This window comes from Patagioenas fasciata, chromosome 2 (genome assembly GCF_037038585.1).
Source record: "Patagioenas fasciata isolate bPatFas1 chromosome 2, bPatFas1.hap1, whole genome shotgun sequence".
Taxonomy (NCBI): Eukaryota; Metazoa; Chordata; class Aves; order Columbiformes; family Columbidae; genus Patagioenas; species Patagioenas fasciata.
The window spans coordinates 152,399,207-152,422,128 of NC_092521.1; the positions used below are offsets into that span (position 1 = coordinate 152,399,207).

General features: G+C 39.8%; 1 protein-coding gene across 4 annotated transcripts in view; it reads right to left on the reverse strand.

The window, feature by feature from the left end:
• The window catches only part of MPP7 (MAGUK p55 scaffold protein 7), a 149,586-nt gene extending 126,664 nt beyond the window's left edge, over window positions 1–22,922 (reverse strand). For all 4 annotated transcript variants that reach the window (XM_071805267.1, XM_071805266.1, XM_065831336.2 and 1 more), the window contains exons 1-2: window positions 22,798–22,922; window positions 17,878–17,953 (exon numbers count right to left, since the gene is read on the reverse strand). The gene's annotated coding sequence lies outside the window, so the exon portion shown is untranslated. The remainder of the gene's footprint in view (window positions 1–17,877; window positions 17,954–22,797) is intronic.

Genomic DNA, 22,922 nt, shown 5'->3' on the forward strand with positions numbered 1-22,922 from the left:
TGAATACAATACTGATGGCTGATTTACTATGAGTTAAGTGTCTCCCTACTGCAACCTTTCTGCAGGGTCAGGAAGTTGAGAATCCAGCTGCAAAAAAAAGATTTCTACATTGCATTGTAGACAAGCTACTCAAAACCAACTGGATTTTCTATTAACAAAATGTGTTTATTGTAGGACAAACTCAAGTACCCTCAAAAACAAATATACATTTTACACACTGAACAATCACCCTTATAAAATAGATCCAAGTATTAATTATTTAAAAGAAGTCTCTCCCCTTCTTTATTCTTGCTGCTATGCCAAGCATTAAAATACTCCTTGGCTCAGTTTGTCTTTAACACATAGGCATATGCCAGTATTTTACAGGCTATAATTTTGCTTAGTACCCTAGAAGCAGCTTTCCCAATCTTCCATATTGCATGTAATTTAACTAATGACATAACAGGCTTTACTTTAAGAGTTGATAGAAGCATCACAAAACATTCTGCTGAGATCTGAAAAAGGTACACCTCACCCAATAACCCCACCAGACTTCTCCACGCTTTCTAAATGTTTTCACCTACATAGTTGTATTTGGTTGTGTAGAGAGACAGCTGTCATTCAGGACAGGTTCAGTTGTCATAAATCAGTGGTGGCATAATTGGCCTGCAGAAATGAAAATTTCTTATAATAATACTTGAAATGTTATTTCAGTGAGTGTAAAAACATCCACACTGTCTGTTTAGGCAGCACTCATTATCCACCATCAAGTCTGAACTGTAACTAATGAACCAATGATTACTAGTCTTTGCTGGGAACTCACCTGTCCCAAATCCCAGCATAGGGGGGGTGTGGTAGGAAGGACAGTTAAAACCTTGTCACCAGCTTGTGCACCCTACAGCCATCTTTTTGGTCCCACCAGGACAAGCTGCAACCTGCGCGTAACAGACTCCTCCATTCCATGTCAACTGTGGAAATGCTTGAACTCATAATACTTTGATGTGATACATCATGAAAAAAGAGGTTAAGAAAAGAAAAACACCTGGGAAAGTACCTGACGTCTGGTTTTAGACTTCTATCAATCCAGAGTGTATTTGCAATGTCACGACTACTGTCTCTGTTCTGCTGTTTCTGATCCACCTGGGACCAACACAGCCTGAAAGTCAGTGTTGTGCGTCAATGTGAAAGTAAGCCACTGGTTACCCAAAACTGTTTGTGACCCAAGCCCACTCACCCACATTCTTCCCGTGCTAGCAAAGGCCTGACAGACACCACCCTCCTGCTCTTCAGTCAACTTCACAAGAGGAGATAAAAAACAATAATTAAGAAAACCTCAAAACCCTTCAATATTCAGCCAGAGTAAAGGTCCGTGTAGTACACAATCCTATCTTCAGGAGAGCCAGGGCAGAATATCTAATACTCACTGAGGACAGCACAAGTATTAATGAAAATTATTTTCTCCCCCAGTGACCAGCAGCACAGCATCTGAGCCAGGCTGACTCTGTGCTCTAACCACTACTACTGACACATCTGTAAAGCTCCTTGTGCCCATTTTTTTAAATTTTGACTCATCACAGTATCTTGTGAAAATAGGTTCTACAACTTATGCCAGGTGTAAAGCACTATTTTTCCACTATGTTTGGTACTCAAATTCTCAGAAACAGTGAATAAATAATTTTCTATTAATTTCTTTGCACTATTTATAATTATCTTTCATGTCTCCTTTCAAGCACCTCTTTTCAAACAAAAATTGGTTTATTAACTATTTTTTAATGGAGAAGCCATTTCACACTGATGATGTTCCCTCTCTTGTCATTACATTGGCTAAATATCCCAGTATGTTTAGAATTACATCGGTCCCAGAAAAGAAGTAAATGTTCAAGCATTCACAAAATTTGGGGGGGAAATAATTTTGCCCAGGATTTCAGAAACAGGCTGTGGATTTTTCCATTTCCTTCCTGTCTGTACAGAACCTCAGGATCTTCCCAGCGTTTCAGCAAGTATGTAGGAGTCAGGGCCCAACTGCAGCCCATACACAATAACTGGGTCACAAAATTCAACACTCATCACATCATGAGACTTGCACTATCTGATGGAACAGGACACATGCTCTACTTCTGATTACAAGATCCTGCATCTCTCTTGTCTTTCTTGATTAGGGAAAAAGAAAGAACTCACGGCCTCACCACCCTATTGCAGAGTTTTCCTCCTGGTCTGTAATTTTAAGCCAAGGTATTTTTTGTCACCCAAACAGCAAAAGCAGGCATTTTCTTCATAGTGCAATTCAAAAATATGCTTTCATAGTAATATATGTTAAAAAACCAGTGTTTATAAAGCCTAATACATATGCATGTACACAACATTCTTCTATGCTTATCCCATATAAGAGTGAAACAAAACCATTTACAGCAAGATATGTTGTAACCATGCCAAAAGCAGTAACTCCAAACTGCATGTGAAAGTAATGACAATCCAAAAAACTGTAACGTGAATAACATCATAGGGGTTGTCACAATCAGTCATCAGCTATGAAATAAAGATACAATAATATTTTGATATGTTTAAGCATAGCTGCATAAGCCTGTTTTCCCTGGCACGGAATATGGCAAAGAAAACGTGTGATCCTCACCTGCAGCTTGTGAGCCCTCTAAAAATGCAACAAGCAAGATACTTTATTACAAAAAGCCATCTTTCCAAAGGACTTTTTATTCATGGCATAACAAGGAAATTGTTATTTGGAAACAAATTAAGTTTTGCAGTACATAATATCTAGCTAACTTAAAACCCTAGAGCTACCATTTGATACTTTCTACAAGATATTTCTGCCAGAGAGGATTTTTGCCTTTTAGGCAAGATGATGTTAATAAGTTCACAAATTAAACCATAACTCTACATCACATAATGGAGTCCTTCAAATTCAACACCTCTTGAGCTAGTCATTACAAGTTACACACTACAATCACTTCCTAATTGATCAAGAAATAAACACAATATTGATGAAAGTGCTAAGAAATACATTTAAGATAGCAAATATCTAATGGAAAACAAAAAAGAGAGAAAGGATTCACAATGCTCATTAAAAAGAAAAAATGCCTTCTGAGATTACTCAATTGGAAGCTGAATACAGCTATTCACTCGAATTAGCACATTAAGTTTGCATTTTTTTATACGAATTCTATTAATACACAGACATCGTGATGCAGAAGTCTGCACATGCACTTGTATCCATTTTTGCTTCATTTTAAACTGGAATGTCTCATCTTTGCAAACATATTTACAGAGGCACAGAAACATGACTACTCCTGCCTTTCTCTAGATGCATCTTCGTTTATCTGTCCCACACACTTACCTGTGCTAAATTTGTAACCAGATCCTATATAAATGGGTAGAAGTTTATGCACACTAGAAAGAATTAAGAACCAGCTAATTGTTTAGATACCTGTTAGAAAATAAACTGGAAGATTCCTGGTTTTGGTTCTTGTTTTGTTTCTTGGACCTTATCTAATCATAGTTTCTAGTATGATCGTATTCACATATTTTCTCCGTACCTGTTCAACCTGACTGCTTGAAAAGTGCAATTTCACTTAGATTCAGGAGCTGTACTATCAAAGTAATTACATTCTATGTAAGAAAACATCTAAATTCTTAATCCCTTCACATCTGTAACTAGTACCACAGCCTATGACTTCATATCTCTTGACTATGAAAGATTTGGGTTGGACAAATCCTAAAAAGCATTGTGCATTGGGTCAACCGTTCTGAGACAGTTCCTTCAGAATACAACCTGTGACTAAGATCTAATTCCAGGTTAACAATTTACATCTTGCCCACCTTAGAAAAGCTAGAAGAATTTTAACTGGAACTATGAAATTAAGGTACCTACTCTACCAATTAAGAGTGCAATGTTACTTGCAATCCAAAAACACCTGTGTGTGCTGACTGCTTAGAGAGCAACCATCCAGTTACATGACCCAATTTTGGGACTGCCATACAAAACAGATGGTTTGGAAAGATGCAGAGATCTTCCTGTAGCACTCCACTGCAGAACACAATGCTAAGGTTAAGTTGGAGTGAGGCTTGCCTTCTGGTTTAACAACAGCAGCTGCCTTGCTCACATCAAGGTCTTTTTACATGTAGAAAGGGGGGAAAAAAATTAGGAAGGATTATCTGACAAAATGTTTTAATTTTACTCATATCTCAGGAACATACCCCTTGGGGCAGCACGAGAGAAAGCTTCCAGACATTCACATGAAGATGTAAAGGCCGCCATTAAGTGCTGACTGGAGGTGGACCCCTACATATCAACATACTGCTGGTGAGCTAATGACAGGCAGGACTGCAGTAGACAATGAGGGGAATTAAAGGGAGGTCAGGTACACAGTATATAACTGAATAACAAAGAGGAATCCTGTAGAAGAAAAAGAAGAATGATGTGGTACAAGCAACAGTCTTGTAAAATCTCTGCAGCAGAACTGTTCTGCAGACAGAAGCATGACTAGTTGTGTATTATACTATAAGCGAGACAAATGCTACAGTAATCAACAAAAGAGATCACGCGATCCAAAATATTTTCAGTGTTTAAATCCATAAGATGGACTATATCTTACAGCTATTATCAGAGGATTTTAAATTACTAAGACTTAAATATAGCCTTGATATGATGCTGAATTTGGAAAATATTTTCCTGCTTATGAGTTCAAGTGAGAGACAGAATAATGGCATCATTCACAGAAAATCATGATGGAACATAACAGGAATTTTAGAAATGGTGATGGAATTATGGAATGAATTGTATTATTCAAGAAAGAAAGTAATGTGCTTTTTAAAATTACAAGTTAAGAGTCTCTAATAATTTACTTGAAAACTAATAGTAATAATACTAATAAAAGACTCTGCAGCGCAATTTAACAATAACACAATTTTTTAAGTTGAAGATACAGATTCGGACACTGCAACCAATGAAAAATTTACTCCGTTTTTGTAATTGATATAATCACAGCTTTAGCTAGCAGTGACTGTATGTCAGAAGAATATTAAGCAAGACGGCAATGTGGAAAAGCCAGTCTTGAACAAATTATTTCACAATCTGTATCCAAAACACATACAAAAAGGTAAAAGTGCCAGTGTTAATCCCTGAAAACAAGGCACAATAGTTCAGCTGTTCAAAATGAAATGTATTTTTGTGCACAAAATTATAATTATTAATTACAATAGTTATTAATACTCTTTACTAGCTTTTCATTGAACTCAACAACATGGGTAATAAGAAACAAGGTTTTTTTTACTTTCCTCAGGTCAAATGGGAATTCATTACCTTCTTTTCCTCCGTGACCCAACAGATCAACTAACACAATACTTTTACCTGCTATTGTCTCTAGCAAGTGAGCAACTGAAAAATAGGAAGAAGAATCCCTTCCATTAGAATAGTCTTTTAAAAAGTATCTGTCTAGAATGATCCATTTCATTTTCTTTTTTTTTTTAACCCTAGTGCTGTGTTACTTTCAATAAATGATTTATTGGAGAAGATGCCTCTGTAGCTTCTAAGTTAGGACTGACATTTGAAAAAGTCACAACCAGGCACAAATAAATCAAAGTGAAGTAAGCCCAGTTTTCAATGAAGACAAGAAGGGTACTGATTTCTTCTACTCCACTGATTCCAATGAAAGCAATAAACATTCACAAGAACTTTTAAAACAATGTTCTTCAACTATAATCACTAGTTCTGCTATTCCTTTTCTGATAGTTTCAAGTGATTTTCTTTATGGGTATTAAGAGATGAAGTTATTGAACTTCAATATTAACACAACCGGCTCTCCGCATTATCTCAGTTCTTCCCAGACAACTTCCTCCACAATTAATGTATTGGAGAACCCGTTGTGTTCATCGCATCTCTCAGCGCGAGGCAGACACCACCCAACTTCTTTACGATGCCTTTGGATGCCTTGGTCCTTGCCAACCAGCTGCTCCCCCTTTCCCATCCAAGGAGCTGCACACCCTACGTTCTGAGCAGCAGCAGAGGATTCCCTTCCCCAGTCATCTCCTTGCCTACAACCTAAATAAGGGTACTGTCATATCCTTCACCCCACACTTCTTCCCATTAGAGACAGAATGGTGCTTAGACCATCATGGCTCTTTATCTACCACTCTTCAGAGAAATTCAGCTATAGAGTCTGTAACATATATTTTCTTTCTTCCCCCAGATATTCTTCAATCTTAAAGAAACACATTATTTTGAAGCAATATTTTGAAAAAACAGGTAGGGTGTTAAAGAAACAATTACACATCTGTAACATTACCCTCCATCACCCCCAGCAGTATAATTCACAGAACAGATTTCACTGCTTTTAGTAGTTTCAATGCTGTCCAAAGGCAGGACCGAACTCTGTAACCTCAGGAATGTTCACGGGTTGAAGTAGCAAGAAATCTTTGGTTTACCTTTCTACTGCAGAGTACCCGAGCAAATGATTGTTGGTTACCTAATGCGAGCCTGAGCCTAATGTTCATACAGCTGCTGTTCTTCAGCTGTCAAACTGAAGAGGAATACCAATAAACTACACAACTCTGTCAAAGCTGATTTAAATGCAAATGGCAATCACCACATGCAGGGGAATTACAAGCTTCCGTAGAAAACACTTGTCTCCCAGCAAAAAAAGTGATGTTCCAGCATGTTTCAGGTTATTACTTAAAAACATTGGAACTGAATATCAGTAAATACCAGCTCATGAAAGAAGATTTTAGTTAAAAGGCATGTGCTAACATAATATTGCTTTCTGACTTGTAAATGAAACTGAAGTAGAACACCTCCACTTGAAATATTTAATTAGGCAGGAAATCCAAATCTCATTTCCAATTTTCTTTCACCAAAACCTCTTTATCCTCAACATTACAGTAACCTCATTTATTCTTAACATCAACAGGTGCTGTTTGAATTCAGTGCCAAAGAGAGGATAGGACATAAGCATAATATTACATTTGGAAACATGAGTGAAATTTGGCAGAAGCTAAATGTGTTGAAGTATCTAAGACACTGCACATGTGCTCCTTGCAGCGAACTGTGCCAACTGTGAAAATGAAACCACTTTAAGGTAAGATGTCTTGCAGGTCAGATGTGTGGTCTGCGCTTACTTCATATTCCAGACAATACAGGGCAGAAAACCCAACCCCACAGTGGCCCTCCCTGCACACATTTTCCATCTGCTTTCCAGGCAGCCCCAAAAGGTTGCAATCATACCAGCGTTAACCATATTTTTCATTACTGATAATTAATAGCACCCCGGAATTGTATAACTAAAGAAGTCATTTGCGCATGAAGGCAACCATTGCCAGTTCATCCAGTTAAATTTTTCGCCTTTTTTTTTTCACTTTCCAGGTAACTCACTGACTAGGAGCCAAAGTTGGCTAAATTTCACTCTTTTAAAACTTTGTACAGTTGGAAGCAAAACTTTTGAGGGTTATCACATAGGGAGCAAGCAACATGGAAAGAAACACAGCAAGTTCATTTTTGAATGCTTCGGAAGTTTAACAGCCAGTAAGCTTCCTACCAATTAATAGGTTATCCCCTTGTAAGATCTCGTATTTTCTGTAATCTTGTCTTCTTTATCACAAGAGTGAAGGAATTCTTTGCACAAGTGTTATCCCACCACTTAGGAACAAAAATGAAAAAGAGTTCTTTAACTTAGTAAATAGATTCATAGTTGGATGACTCAGTATTGCCTGCACATAAAGAAAACAGTTTATTTATTTTAAACAAAACAGCTATAAATTCTCTTTTGTTTTCCTGTATCAGGATTCAAAATCACCATGTCTGTCTCAGGAAAAAACAAAAACAAACAAAACACAACATACAAGTAGTAAAACTTCTTTTCCTAGAAAGAAAAGTGAAGAACTGAATCTCTGTTCCAAGAGAATTCCTAACATCAGCCTGCAGGTACTTTGCACAGGAGTGCCCCATCCTTCCTGATGAAGTTGCATTTCTGGCTGCATGAATATCAAGTTGATGGATGTGAAACTGTAGGCAAGAAGTCTGAATCTGCAGCCTGGTGGTTAAGTCACTACCTAAGCACAGAAAACTGGGTTATGTCACTCCTGTAAGAAGGGAAAAATGTGGGTTTGAGCTCCCTCAGGTTGAGAAGGACCTAGAATCGAGGCCTACTACTTCTCAGACCAAGAAGCTAATCAACTGCTAGTCTACTACATAAAGACAGGTATCAAAGGCATCTTCCTAAAAGAAAACTGCAGAAAGTGGTATGGAATTTATTTTCTGATCAATATAACTGTTATATGAGTGTCTAAAGTATACCCTGGTCTCCTACCAACCAGCTTCACTGCACCAGTGCTTCATATCATGGATTTCAAATTCTAGCCAGGAGATCAGAATCTCACCAGCACACGGCCCCCAGGTGCCCTCCTCCTGACTTGCTTAGCCAGGAGCCTGAGCTTCAGAAGCTGCAGTGCTGAACACTGGAAGGCTTAAGTTCTGTTTTAAACCTGGGATAGAAAACCTTGCACTGCTTTTTAAACAGTGTTAAGTGTTTATTTTTTAAACCCACCAGTCTTTAGGATTTTAAATGGGAAGAAAGTAGGTCAGGTTTTGCTACTGAAGCTTTTTCAGACTTTAAGTTTTGTAGTTAAACTCTAAAAATATATCCACCTTTTACATCTCATTAATATCTTAAGAATATAAATCTTTGAAGAGTACTTTGATCTATCAAGAGCCCTAGAAGTCACAAGTATCTATAAATATTAGTCAGAAAAATATTTAAACATAATTCCAGTTTTTTTATTCCAATGTAATATGTCTGACTTATCTTTGATCACAAATTTTTGCAGTTACTCATTAAAAATGCACAAAGAATTTGTCTCTGCACAGATCGGCCACAGAATACTGATCTGAACATTTAACAGCCTAGGGAAAAAAAACCAACACACTCAAAGTGGAACCCACGCACTTGAAGCAATCAAACATCTGCCTGCCTTTCAACACCACTTTCATAGGATTGTCTGCATTGCCACATTAGAGGATATACCACAAGTCCCTACTGTTTGAACAGCCTTGCCACTCTAAGATAATGTTTGGAGTGTTTAAAATACAATTTTTTTTTTTAATCTTTGTGTTTCTGTTGGTGCACTGCACCAACAAGGAAGCTACTATTCACTTATTTTATCAGCAATAGTACAAAGAATATGACACACCCTTCTCAGGGAACTGGAAAAACCTGCTGTGTGAAAGTTGAAAAGTCTGAGTACCCATACCTTCATTTTTCTCCCCATTTCAACAACAGCACTCAAAGGAAACTGCAAGGAAACTGCCTTAGTCTAGCAAAAGTAAAGCTAAGGAGAAAAGCAAGGGCTGTGTACAAAAACACAGAGTTAATAAGCAAAAAAAAAAAAAAAGGACAATCTTGGCACAAGAGCTGATTATTACCAACTGTTGATGAATAAAATTAGGTTGAACATTACAAACAGATTCCTCATGCGTAAGGCAATTTTGCATTGGAACAGGCTTCTAATCAAAGAAGTGAGAGGAAAAGGCCCAGCTGCTTCTAAGGCAGTGGTTCCATATGTCTATAACTGTATGACATAAAGCCTACAAGAGCATGAAAATAAACTCAATTAACAGGGAGGTCCTTTCCTGTCCCACATTCCTAAGAGAACAATAACTGTCAAGCAAATAACATCATTCTGATACAATTCTAAGATACAACTGTCTGCCAGGCAATACCCAAGAATAATTATACCACAGAAAGCAAAACCAGTTATTAATATCACGGCAGGACAAACTTTGCCAAGAATAAACTTCACAGAGTATCTTTCCATAAAACATCGTAGACCCATAACCTCATGCTAAAAACGTGCTCCCTCTACAGCCCAGAACTGCAGCGAGCTCACCTCATCAGTGCCTGCCCCCAGGTCTGGCAAAGCTGAGCCTGGCAGAGCTGAGCCTGCTTAGTCTCCATGCAACAGGGCAGCCCCATCACCTGCACCCCGGTGTTTTGCCGGCCGGCAGCAGGTCGTCTTACCCAACAAAATATCACATTTAACACACTCAATGGGCTCTTTATTTGCTGTCATCCTTACTAGATTCAGCTCAGGCAGGATGATTCCAAACTGGCTGTCACCTGCTTTGCTACTGAAAGGTTTAAATTGTCACTTCTGCCCACATATCGTTAACCAGGAAAACAGCAGGAACTACGATGGTCCAAGACAATTGGCAAGACACTATCAGTCTGCAGAAAGAACATTCTATTACATTAAGTTTTATAGTTTGAAAGAGCAAACTATAGGAAACATTTTTTTGCTAAACAATACCTGGTTCAGTTGTAATAGCCAAGACCCAATTATTCAAGTAAGTACTTCAAGCACATTTTGAGAGCAGATTCTTTGACTGCTATCAAACAAATGGTCCAGACATATCCTGTCAGAGACAAAACTTTGTCAAGAGCTAGACCACTACACCAGAACAAGGGTTGCTTTACAGCTATTTGTGACTCTCTTTTCTCTATACGTCCTCTTGGTCGCTTCTGGAGAAGGTATAACAGCTCTTACATTCTCATTATCAGACCTGCAGTATAGAATTTATCCTTAATTAGCACATAATTTCACTTTAAATTTAGAATTCTAAGGCAATTTCCTTTGTTTTTTGGTTTTTTTTTAGTTTATTTCCCCTCTCCCTCTCCCATGCAAAACCATCATGGTTAAACACATAGGAAAGATTTGCAGAACAAGAGCAAAACTGTTCAGACACAGGTTTATGCAACTTTATCTCAAACTATATTTTCTAAGCAAAGCACAGAGCATGGTAGCTGCAAGAGAGCATTACAATCCATTTTTAGACATTTTCCTACTCTTTCAGTTCATCTGCTTACACTAGAACATCAATGCTCTTTTAAACTTGTCATCAAAATAGCATACACTTTTATTCACTATGAGAGCCTGCAGATCTGATTTATAGTATATCCCAGACATATGACTGCATAATTCAGGCAAGTTTAAAAAAAGTATGCTGAAAGAAGATCCTACCAAGGACTTCGCACCAGCCCTGCTGAGCATAAGAGGACATGTTTTACTTGACCTGCCCTACTAATCTCAGCAAGCTGGACGTTCGCAACAGATGCAAAGCTCAAATGACCACTTTCAAATCCTTGTTGCAGCTTCACCTCCAGCCTTTGATCATTTTTCCTCTGGAAGTAACAAATGAATTTCTGCACCTTGGCCCATGTAACAGCCTCCTCATAATTCACCAGCTCATCTCCGCAGCATCAGCAAGTGGGATTACTCATCTCAATTTGAGATGCATTTCACATACAGAAAGGGATATACTAGATAATAAGACAAATTTCAGTGATCTTAACCATTTACAGACTATTTGATTATTTTACATGCATTCTGACATTTAAATTTTGACATTCAGCAGTCTGACACAGAAGCAGCTAAACTGTAGCGTGAAATCTACCTGAATCAGGTTTCACTCCTCTAAATATTACAAAACTGTAAACACACAAATCGCTTGAAGTGTAATTCACTTTTGCACCAACTTATCTTAAGCTGGAATAAAGTTAGAAAGAATATTTTGTATCCCAAAAGGTCTTTACCTTAAGATAATTATTATTAATAATGGGCAAATTGAAGTCTTCAGAAACACTGTAAGCACTGCAAAGCATACAAAAGGAAAAGCTGTTTATACAAAACTAACTTAATGCTCTCAGAAAACATGCAGACATTAAGAATTGCACCTATCTCAAAAGACACTCACCTTCTGTTTTCTGCTTCTCCAGGCTGCACCCACAGACAATCTACAGAATTCCCTACCAGATATTCTGATTACTCTCCTACGCTCACCCCTGGCTGTTTTCCAGGCAGCCTGAATTATTTTGCTATGATACTGCAATGACAGCAAAGGACTCCTGTGTTCCAAGTAGTACAGCGGGGTTTTTTTTGCATATTATTTTGAAACAATACTTTTTCAAATATTGTCTTGGAAATATGACTGGAGTGATTCCCGCACACAAATTCTAGATCTCAAGTATAGTTGTTTATGCTGAGTCTTGAGCTGATAAAGTCACACAAGCCTGCCATTTCTATTAGTAAGCTTTTTTTCCCCTCTTTCTTCATTTATATTTAATACCAAGTTCATAGAACTACATAGGACATTCTGGCAGATGGTACAATCACACGTCAAGTCACAAGCCAAAATCTGCCATGACAAAATGTCAAATCAGTGATCCTCTGATGAGACACCAGCAATGGAGCAAGAAATCTGCCTCATCTGGATGGCCAGAACACGGCCTCGTTGAGCTACATGGAAACAAGGTCTCAGCATCAAGTCAGCAACTATTACAAGAAGAAGTCCAAGCCAGCCTGACCATACTATCCTCTGCTCAGTATTGTCTAACAAAGAAAAGGAAAAGCAGAACAAACACCATGCCCCATGACAACGCAACTTATTGACTGGGAACCACCCACCTAGACAGAGGGACTGTGGTATTAATTCATATGCTGGGACTGAAGTCAGTTTGTTACTTAGAGACCAGAATAGCTCATCCCTTCACTCCTTAGATAAGAGGCTTTTATTTAAAGTTTTTACTATCCCTTTTTTAGTTACAAGATTCCTGTAGGATCCAGTGGGTTAGATGAGCTTTTCCTTCAGCTTTACTTCTCCGAGGGGTACAGTTCTACCACTCTGTGCCCTTCCAACACATGATCAGGAAGATTGTTTCATGCAATGTGCTGATTCTACTGAAAGAATGGTAAGCACCTGACATTCTCCTTTCTTCATTTCATTATTCTTTTTGCCCCCTCAGCCTGAGAAAGGTTTCACTGCCAAAGGAGGTGAAGACTCATTAGTGAGAGAGGTTTGTTACAGCAATTATCTAAAACTCAAGGTCATATGTTTCTCAGTACCAGCAGCAGGGGCACGCACAAACACATTCAGCCTCCTCACAGTGAGGGCTCTCTTGTACTTAAGTACATACACTATGAAATAATTTTTATGTATTGTAAACACACATACAAGAAAGAGTTTATGCATAAAAACTTACTGCCTCCAGAAAAAAATAAATTACAAACCAGAGGAAATTTGTAGCTTACCATGTATTTGTAACCTCTAGTTTCTAAATGGTAAGTGGCTTTGCAACAACATGAACACTAGATTTTTAATTACCTTTCCTATTACAGTCTATGCCCAGTAAAGAAAACATCACATAGTAAAAAAACATCACAAAGTTTGGCAGGAGGTAGACAGACACGAGGCTTTCAGTCAGTCTGAGGCATGTTCTCACTTCTCCGTTCGCGGAGCAGGCTGTGTGTGCCTGCCACATGTGCCCATATCAAAACCCATTGCTCCAGTCAAGCATTCCAGTGGGGAGATAACATCTCCAAAACTCAGGAATGAGTTTTGGAGAAGAAAAGGTCATATCATGACTTAGCAATTCAAAACAATGTATTATTACATGTAAGGTCTCTAAAAAGTGTTCCAAGCACTGCAGAGAATCTGATTCTTTCCAAAAGCAGCAAAGAGATAGAGAGGAAGACGACACAATTTCCATTACCTGAGAGAAGATATAAAGCAGCAACAGCAGCAAGACACTAACGTTTCTTAAGGCAGAATCACAACCAAGCCCTGCTTGAAAGAGGAAGAAGGTAACAGTATACTTTTAATTCACATATGGTGGCTAGAGCACATAGGTCTTAAGGCCAGCGCTAACCCAAGGGCACAAAAGGGAGTTTAGCCCTTGGCTTACTGTGCTCTCAAATGCACATCTAAATAGGAGGGAAATCAGCATTTGGGTTTGACTGGCCAGTGAATGGGAGCAGTCCACTGCAGGGAAAACACTAAAGACATCCGGGCTGTGCAGTGAGGACACTGTCCTGGCAGCCCAGGTGCCGAGGCTGCTGCAATCCTGCAGACAGACCGCAGCAGTTCCCACCGCATTCGCTGCCAGCACTGTAAGAAGGACACGTTCCTATTTCTATCCCAATGCTGAGGGACCTTATGAGCTGCAAACTACCAGCTAAACAAATATTTAGCCATAAGTAACACTATGCAGAATGAGATTTGCTTTTGGTCAGCTGGGGATAACTTTATTTATTATTTTCATCTTCGCAATGTGGGTAAATTAGAAAACTGTAACACATGTAGCTGCTCTGACATACTGGAAACTGTTAATGCAGACACACTGAACAGCCACAGAAAGTCCAATTACTTAAATGAATACTTTCCAATTCCTATAGTGTGTTGGTCTTTGAGCATCTTAATGTGCATACCACGTTTTCTTTTCAGGTATCCGGAGACACTCCACTCATATAAGCAAGAAGGTGATATTTCTTATTACCACCATCCCAATTGACCAGCTTGTGAAAATGTACAATGCACCTGCTGGCACTACCTGTCACTCCAGAGACTTTTACCTGTGATGACAGCAGGTTTACTCTAATAAACTGCAGTGTTTTGATAAGTAATGCATGTGTCTATTGAACTGATACATACATTTTAAATATTAATGCTATACCCAAGCTTGATGAAAGCATTAGAGAAGACAGAATAAGTGATTTAATAAGGCAGGACATTCAATTCTCTGATGTAAGGTAGCAGCATGAAAAATTGTGAGCTTAGTCTTTAGATGAAGCAACCAGGATGCCGCCTGTTCTCTTTCAAATTTAATTGCTACCACCCATAGGAAGCCAAAAACAGTAGCTGGAACTCATTAAACGGTGTGATAAAGCTGCGAGTCTGAGGAGCAAAATGTAAATTCTACATTAATGAAGTGGCATTTACTCAACTGTCATCATCGATTACACTTATCCACCTACACAACAAATTTACAGAATTAAACATTGTATTACAGCTGCTGTCTGCCTCTATTCTTGGAGCAATAAAAAGTGTATTTAACTAAAACCTATCTTCCTATAGGATGTTTTAATTCTGACCAATATAAAAATATAACACCAAACAAACAACAACCACCACTAATACCACCTTTGGTTTGCTGAGCCAGAAGTGAACAACTAGTAAACAGTTACTAGGTTGAGACTACTTGTCTTGATATTACAGATGTTGGTTATCATGTTTCTCTGTACTTTTTTCAGTCGATTCAGGTCATAATAGCCAACAAGTAATGATTTGGGTCGCCCTTCACTATCACTTCTCCAAGTATGAAAAGTAGCATTTTGCAAGGTTTCTGAAGTTTCCTTGGTAGTCTGTTACCTATTACATATAATTAGCAGATCAGCCAGGTCCTACGCTGAGAAAAGGTTATTGAATTTGCAAAGCCTTCCTAACAGGTACCACCTAAGACCCCTCTGCTGTGTGGAATGTCAGGGTTTGTTTCCTTCCAAAATTCAAATATTTGTCTATACATTACTTTTTAAATCAGATATCTAGGAAAAAAAAAGTTTTACCACTGCTATAATATTCTTCTGTACCTAAAATATCATGGAATCAGGAGTTAAAATACTTAATACTGAATGCAATACACAGCGTTAGAAAACAGCTTGGTAGCTTCTAGGAAACAAGAGCCATTTACAGATGGCACAGTAAAGTTTTCAACTTTTTTCCAATTACCAGACTGTTCCTTTGACTCCCATTTCTTTCAGTAACTGCCTTGCAAATCCTTCCCTTTGTGGCACTCACAGCAGAACTTTCCAGGTCTAATTGCCCATGAAAACATTTTCCTCCACTGTTGCAGCCCTGAAATCTGCTATTTCCAGTCACAACTTCTCCTTCAGTCTGGGTGCCAGCATGCCCACCATCCACTAGAAGTAGTTATCTTCCAGCAGAAACAGAGGGAAAGTACAACAGTATTCAACCATGCACATTTGCTAGCAGCAGCCATCACTCTAAACAAAGGACAACACCCGTTTTTTCTATACTCCTTCCAAAAACATGTTTGCCAGATGACTGACTTCTATCTTGCCTCACTGCTCAGCTGCTGCACGTTATTTTTGCTCTCTGTTGTAATGATCAAGACTTCTTGAAGCTGGAGTCTTCCCAGGGCGTCTCAACAGACCTGTTCCAGGTCTCCTGGCCCAGGCACATGACTCTCACACAGTCAGATGAGGGACCAAAGGCACCACTCAGCACTCATCTCAAAGCATGCCATTCACAGTTTTATCCCAAGGCTTGTCTGCCATTTAGGATACCCTCGCTCAGACTGGTCATGGCAGCTGGAAGGTGGTCCAAGTCACTGTCTATATCACATTTCAAACACACAACAAGCTTTCGAAGCAAGGAGCCAGACACTGCAGCTTGATCTGGGCAGATTAAGCCTTGCTGGGCTGTAGTACTTGTAGTGTCGTCTTGATACCAAGTCAAAATTTCTAGCACATCTAATTTTGATGTTATTAAAGTAACCGATTTGGGTCTTTGGAGAAGCAACCAATCTTTGAATAAGAAACCTACAACAGCTCTGCAGTATAGACTCGATGTTCCTTTCCCCATAGGAAATTAAATGCTGCGGGACTGAAGTTACAGTTTAGCTATATGTGTACTGGAGGTAACACAGATCTACTGATTCAGTTAGCCTTGGAGATTAGGCAGCAGAAGGCTCCTTTCAGGGCCTCTAGGATCTACAGATGGCAAGGGAGCAGCAAAGCAAGGACAGGCTGTGCCCCAGGCAGACAGCTAACAAAGGGCGGCTGTTCATCCTGGTGGGAGCAGCAGTAACTGTGCCTTGGGCTGGTGGGAGGGAGAGAATTAGGGGAGGAGCAAGGATTTTTAGATATGACCTACTAAGTAGAGATTTCATACCCTTGTTAGACTTCAGACTCTATTCACCTTAACAAGGGAGCAAGCTGCTCATGCAGAAGTTGATTTTGGTCACTTCTCCAGCACTGCCAGCCTGAAGATGGTGCAGCTTCAGCATTCCCCCTTTCCCATGCACATTTCACTTAGCACACAATCCTAACACAAAGTTAACTGTGTTCACAGCTTCCCAAATGACCCAGATTACAATGAGATAATTAACTGCTCATGAACAGCAACTCATTGAAAACTTCTATCACAGTATCTGTTAAGCCACTGAAAACCTTCATTACTGTATCTGCCAAACCTCTGAAAAGAAATTTAAGACTGGTTCTTTAGATCAGTTCTCTTTTCGCAACTTTTCTGGACTGTGATTAAAAAAGCAAGGCTTTCTGTCAGTGGAACTTGCAAGGTGTTCTCTAAAAACACACAAAACTCCTCTCCATCTGACAGCTGGAGCTTCTGATTTGACCACATGTAACATGTGAAACAATTATATTCCACTCTCTTGCATTTATAATTAGTGATGTCAAGTCCATTTCTTTAAATAGCATTCACAGCATATTGTCTGTGAAACAGCAGCTCTGCATTTCATATCTGAAACTACATTGTTCCTTTTGGAACAGCTTCATTTGCTAAAGCCAAGCTCAGTCCACCAAACACCACATTGTGAACGCAATAAAGATTTTCTATGCTCCTTATATAAATGGATGTATACATTTCCAAGTTCTGAGACATAATTAGTAGCTCCAAAGCAGTTTTACTCTACACTTAAACTTGTTACACAATTTACAGTGCAATGTGTTTTGTAGACTGCCATCATTAACTGTTGGCTGTATTAGCAACACACTTTCCTATTTTTTCCAAAACTTACACCATCATATATAATGAAATAACATAAGCATATTTAGTCATTCTTGACTCAAAAACCAGAAGCTGTCCTTACAAGACAATAAAGCAACGCACAATTAAGAATACTTGGACCATGTATTAGTACAATGGTGTTTCACAGCTTTATTTATTAATACTAATGATGATATAAAATTATTCTTCGTCTTTCATACTAATTCACACGTTGCTTACAACCATCAATAACAAGCAACAGCCTTGTCCAGTATCAGAAAATTGCGGACAAATGAGCAATCATAAGGTAATCCTACCTGGATCACAGTCTTTACTTCAACAGGGACTTAAGAGCTGCATTTTCCAGATGCTGGAGCTGATAATTTATGGAACCTGAAGGAAAAAGGAAAGGATAGTGGTAACATGACACTGGTTCTAGTCAGTGTTGGAAATAATATGTATTTTCACATTTTTATTCTAAATGTTAGGGGTAAAAGTTTAAAGTAGTTATTTTCCCAACTGTTTCTCTATAAAGCCCTGCTTCAGAAATAAGTCAGAAGAGACTTATTTAAGACAGAGAGAAGATTTCAAAGTTGCAAATCTGTTTTGCCTCCATACCTGTCCTAGACAAACTGGTCTTAAATGAGTAATTAAGCAAAATTATGATTTAAAAAATAGGTACAGGTATGGTTTATCTAATGTATAAATATCCATAAGACTTCACAGATGCATAATCACATCTTACATGTGAACAATATGCAAGTTCCCGTACAAAACTTCAGGTGTAAACCTTCTCCCATTGCACTTAATGGGTCCATATTGAAAACCCTTTAAGCACTTGTGAATTTATGCTTGCTTTGCTTCATGATAGCAAATCACTCTGCTTCAGCAAGTCAGCAATAACCTCAAAACCATTACTGGCTGTGCACACTGACATTCAGCAAATGTCTTTTTCAACACTCTACCTGGCATTATGCACCACCTGCTCCTCTTACAAACTGAAAGCACCTGATGTCTCCTCCTGGCAATCAGCTGCAGGAGCAGAAATGGAGCAGCAGATCACACGTGGAGCACATGGAGCAGATCAGAAATGGAGCACAGAACACACGTGGGGAACAGAACCACAACAACCCTGTTACATGCATGGCAGTCACCTAACAGTCAAAGCAAGGTAGAAAACATCAAGACGGGCCTATGCTTTCCATGTTTGTATGTCACTATTTCTTCTGCAGTTTGCAGCGTGCAATGTTCACATCTCCAATTTCGTAGTTCTATGCTACAGTTTGTAATTACAGTTTATGCAGTGGTTCAATGATTATCTTTAAATACTGATGTCATTGAGGATGTAAACAATGAGCTCATTTCAGGAGGTTTTGGTTGCAGGCTTATTACATCACTGTCTATACTGCACATGGTCCAGAAACAAGAAAGCTTGAATTTTTGTTCTTTAAAAGTAGCAAACACCTATCAAGGCTGATTTTATTTTTTCTTCTATTAAAATATGGCATACTTTAACGGGGTACTGCCAATGCTGGATTTTAACTTGATCAGTTATTTTATGCAAGTAACAAGAACAGCAATAGTGGGATTACATTACCTTTCATGGCTGAATGAAAAAGCAACAAAAATCAAGATGTTGGCCACAGTAACAAGATGTGACCCCAAGAGATTAAATATACTGAAACCCTTTTACATTAGCAGCTCATCTTTTCTCCAGAGCTAAAAACTAGGAGATAAGGTGGATTCTACCCATGATCCATAATGTAGGCCAATAAACTATTTTGGGGACAAAAACCTGTAGTCCTGAAAACTAGTTTGCTCAATGCTGTTGCTTAAGAACACATGGAATTTGTTAGCCTTCCAAAGTGGGGGGAAAATTCAAGTTGTGTTCTGTGGTAGCTGAGCATACCGAACATAGATATTCAAGAACACTAATGTAAAGTTTTGTGCATCTTCAGACATGCTGTTTTTGCTTTCTGCTGGTTTTCCCCTAAAGCAAGACTCCTGGATGAAACAGAGCATGTCAGTGTGTCTCTGTCATTTATGGCTGTCTTCGGAAACTTACTTGTCCAAGAACTTTACTTGAATACCTCATGAAAATGCTCAAAATGTTTCTGTAGAATAGGCGAATGCAAAGTCAGAGTTGTTCTCAGATCTGCCACACAACCAACATGACACGGGACAGAGCCAGTGGCCTGAACTATCAAAGGCTGTTAAGGATACTGCACTGTAAAAGTTATTTGACATGTATTAAGTAATGCTTGCTCCCTCTCTCTCTACTTCTGTAATACATGGCAGAGCACTGTACTTGGTAAGTATTCTATATTGTTTCTGATGTAAACACAATCCAATGAAAACAGCTATAAATGAATTCTGTTAGGCTATATTTCTAAAACTAAAATTAAGTAGGAATGAGTTAATACACTGTATCTTTTCCTTAATGAAAAAGAAACAGTAGCAACCAGGATGAAAACTTTTCAGGAGATGGGGTGAGGAAGAGTGTATCCACCACAGGCTGGAATTAAACCGCATTAGTACAACCATGTGGGGAGCTTTCAGGACTCCTACACATCATTCACATAGTTCTAGATGGTGAAATTTGCTGAATTCACTGCAGCAACTTTCCAAAAGATACTCTAGAAGACAACTAACAATACTCTGCTAGCAGCAAGACCAGATTTTTTTTTTCCTGCTTTTACTTATTATCATAGCGAGTTCTACAGTAAACCTGAAAGCAGAGGAACCAGTTTAGAAGGAAGATGCTACTATACTTTTTATAGATTCCTTCTGCTCCCTTACATGTGCCAGAGACAAATGAAAGGTTCACAGGTGCCCAGGTGCTTGCCACATAAAAAGGGGAGGAAAAGCACAGAAAAGCAGAACTAAGGCTGGAGTTTCAGTGAAAGATAACATTGCAACATCATAAGAAGAGATGGGAGTTGCAGTAGATTCCAACAACATCTTTGTGAGAAGCACAGTACTCCCACAAGGCACTCAGGAAAAGACTAAGAAGTTGCCACTTAGAAAACATACTTGTGACCGTTTCCTATCAGGAGTTGGGATGTCCTATAAATGTTTATAAAAACACAAATAAGCACATTCATTAGCCTGCTTTCTCTGCACCTGGTATTGACTTTTATACTGTACCCTTAAAAACTTACAGCTCTGACACCTACTTAATCTAAAATTTAAATTCCAAATAGCATGCTACTACACATTTTATCACAAACACAAAAGCGCCACACTAGTTCAGGTTCAAGGTCCATCTAACACAGTATCCTGTCTCTAATAAGGACTGTTAGTGGATACCTAAAGAAGAGAACAGAACAGAGTAAACATAGGGCAACCCTTCCTTGATGTACTTTGCCAGCTGACAGCAATCTGCAGCTCTGGGACTTCCTCTGTCTCCTTTTAAGTGTATACATGTAAATATAGACACATTCACATTAAAGTCCAAAGCTACTCTGAGCCTGAAATCATTTAAATCAACTTATCATCATTTAGGCTACTGCTTTACTCCTTCTCATTCTGAGGAATAAACAGGCACAGTCGAAACTGAGAAGTCTCACTGATTCATTCTCTAGTTCCATGAGATTAAATCCCAAAACGTAAGTTACCTGTTGCTTTGAAACAGCTTTTACAAGCTACATGCAATCACCCATTCTGAATACAAAAAACCCTTACTCAATGCAAACAGCAATATCAAACAAAATAATAATGTTAATTCTAAATGAGATTAGAAATTTGATCATCCACATCAATTAGAGCAAACAACACTTTCAGTCAGTAAATCACCTAGCTGAAATTTAAGATCTTTCTGTAAATTTGGCAAAGATGTAAACATCTCTCCATAAAAGGGAGCTGAAGGATGATGATAATACCTCACAACAAAATTCTAATTACTATATTGTAAAATCAACAACTACAAAGCATAAGTTTAAAAAAACCCACCTCATTAAAATTGGGTTGTTGATCTAAGTAAACTTAAAATAAGAACTCTAACCTCATTAAAAAAAAAACTATCTACAAAAAAAAAAAGCTGAATTCAAGTACTGAAGATCATCATGAGGTCTAAAGATGCCAGTCACCGCTGTTCAGACTATTCAGCCTTCTTCAAAAGAAAAAACTCCAAAAATCACTGAAATCTATTGCCCCTGAAGTTCTTCTACAGTTTATTTAGAGGGAGAAAAAGGCAAAGATGTGGTGGGCTGCTTAAGAAATCAAATCAAAAGCTCTGAAAATGTAGAAAGTCAGTTTGTTATAAACAAATTAAATAAAACAAAGCTAGAAATTCAGAAGTGAAAGCACAAAAGTAGCGTGCAAAGGCGTCTACTGCTCTTCCGAGCTCTTACATCAAATATGATCATTTACATTCTTCACATGCAACATACCAAATTAATAATGCTAATTATTGCTCAACACAGACTAAACATAGGCGTTAACAAAATCGGTAAGGAGCTGGTTCCACAGGTGATTAAGTTATTCTCAGCCAATTCATAACAATACCTCATGGTACCGATAACCTACAAATTAAAGTTTACAGGTCTCCCGAATCCGGCTGCGTAGTCTGAATGTCACTTAGTGGTTTAGTCACATCCATTACTTGGTGAAAACGAGCTCCTTTCGGCTCATCCCGCCAGGTTTAAACGAGGCACAGCGGAGCACCAGCCCGACCGAACTGGCCGCTCCCCCGCCGGTGGATTCCCCGGAGCCCCGAGCAGGGCTGCGCCCCGGGCCTGCCTCCCGCGGGCGCGGATCCAGACCTGCCCCCGCGGTACCGCCGCGGCTGCCGGTGCCCGCGGGAGCCGCCTCAGCCCGAGGGAACCCCCGGGCTGGCAGCGGGCCCGGCCCCGCAGGGTTCCCCTTGCCCAGGCACCTCGCTCATGCCCGGGGGGCTCACGCGGGCGGCGGCCGGCCGGGGGGGCGGGGGCCATCTTGGAACCGGCGACCCGTACAGGGGGCGAGGACCCCCCGCTACGACCCGGGGCCGAGCCCCCACAGCCCGGCACCTGCCACATCCCCTCACTCGCCGGCCGAACCCCCGCGGTCCCGCCGGCACAGCACAACCCGGCACAGCACAACCCGGCACAGCACAACCCGGCACAGCACAACCCGCCGCACCTCTCGGCGCCCCCCGCCCCGACCCCGGGGAACGCGGGGCCCCCGACAGCCTGCGGACCCCGCGCACGGCACTGCCCCGAGGAGGCGCCTGCGCGGCGCGGGGCTGCGGCTCCTACCTGTGGCCAGGCCTCCCAGGTGGCGGCGGGCGCGCCTCAGCCTCCCTTTACCCGCGGAGCCGCACGCCCCGATTCCCCATCGCCACTGCCGCCGCCTCGCTGGGCCGGGCCAGGCGCGCCGGGCC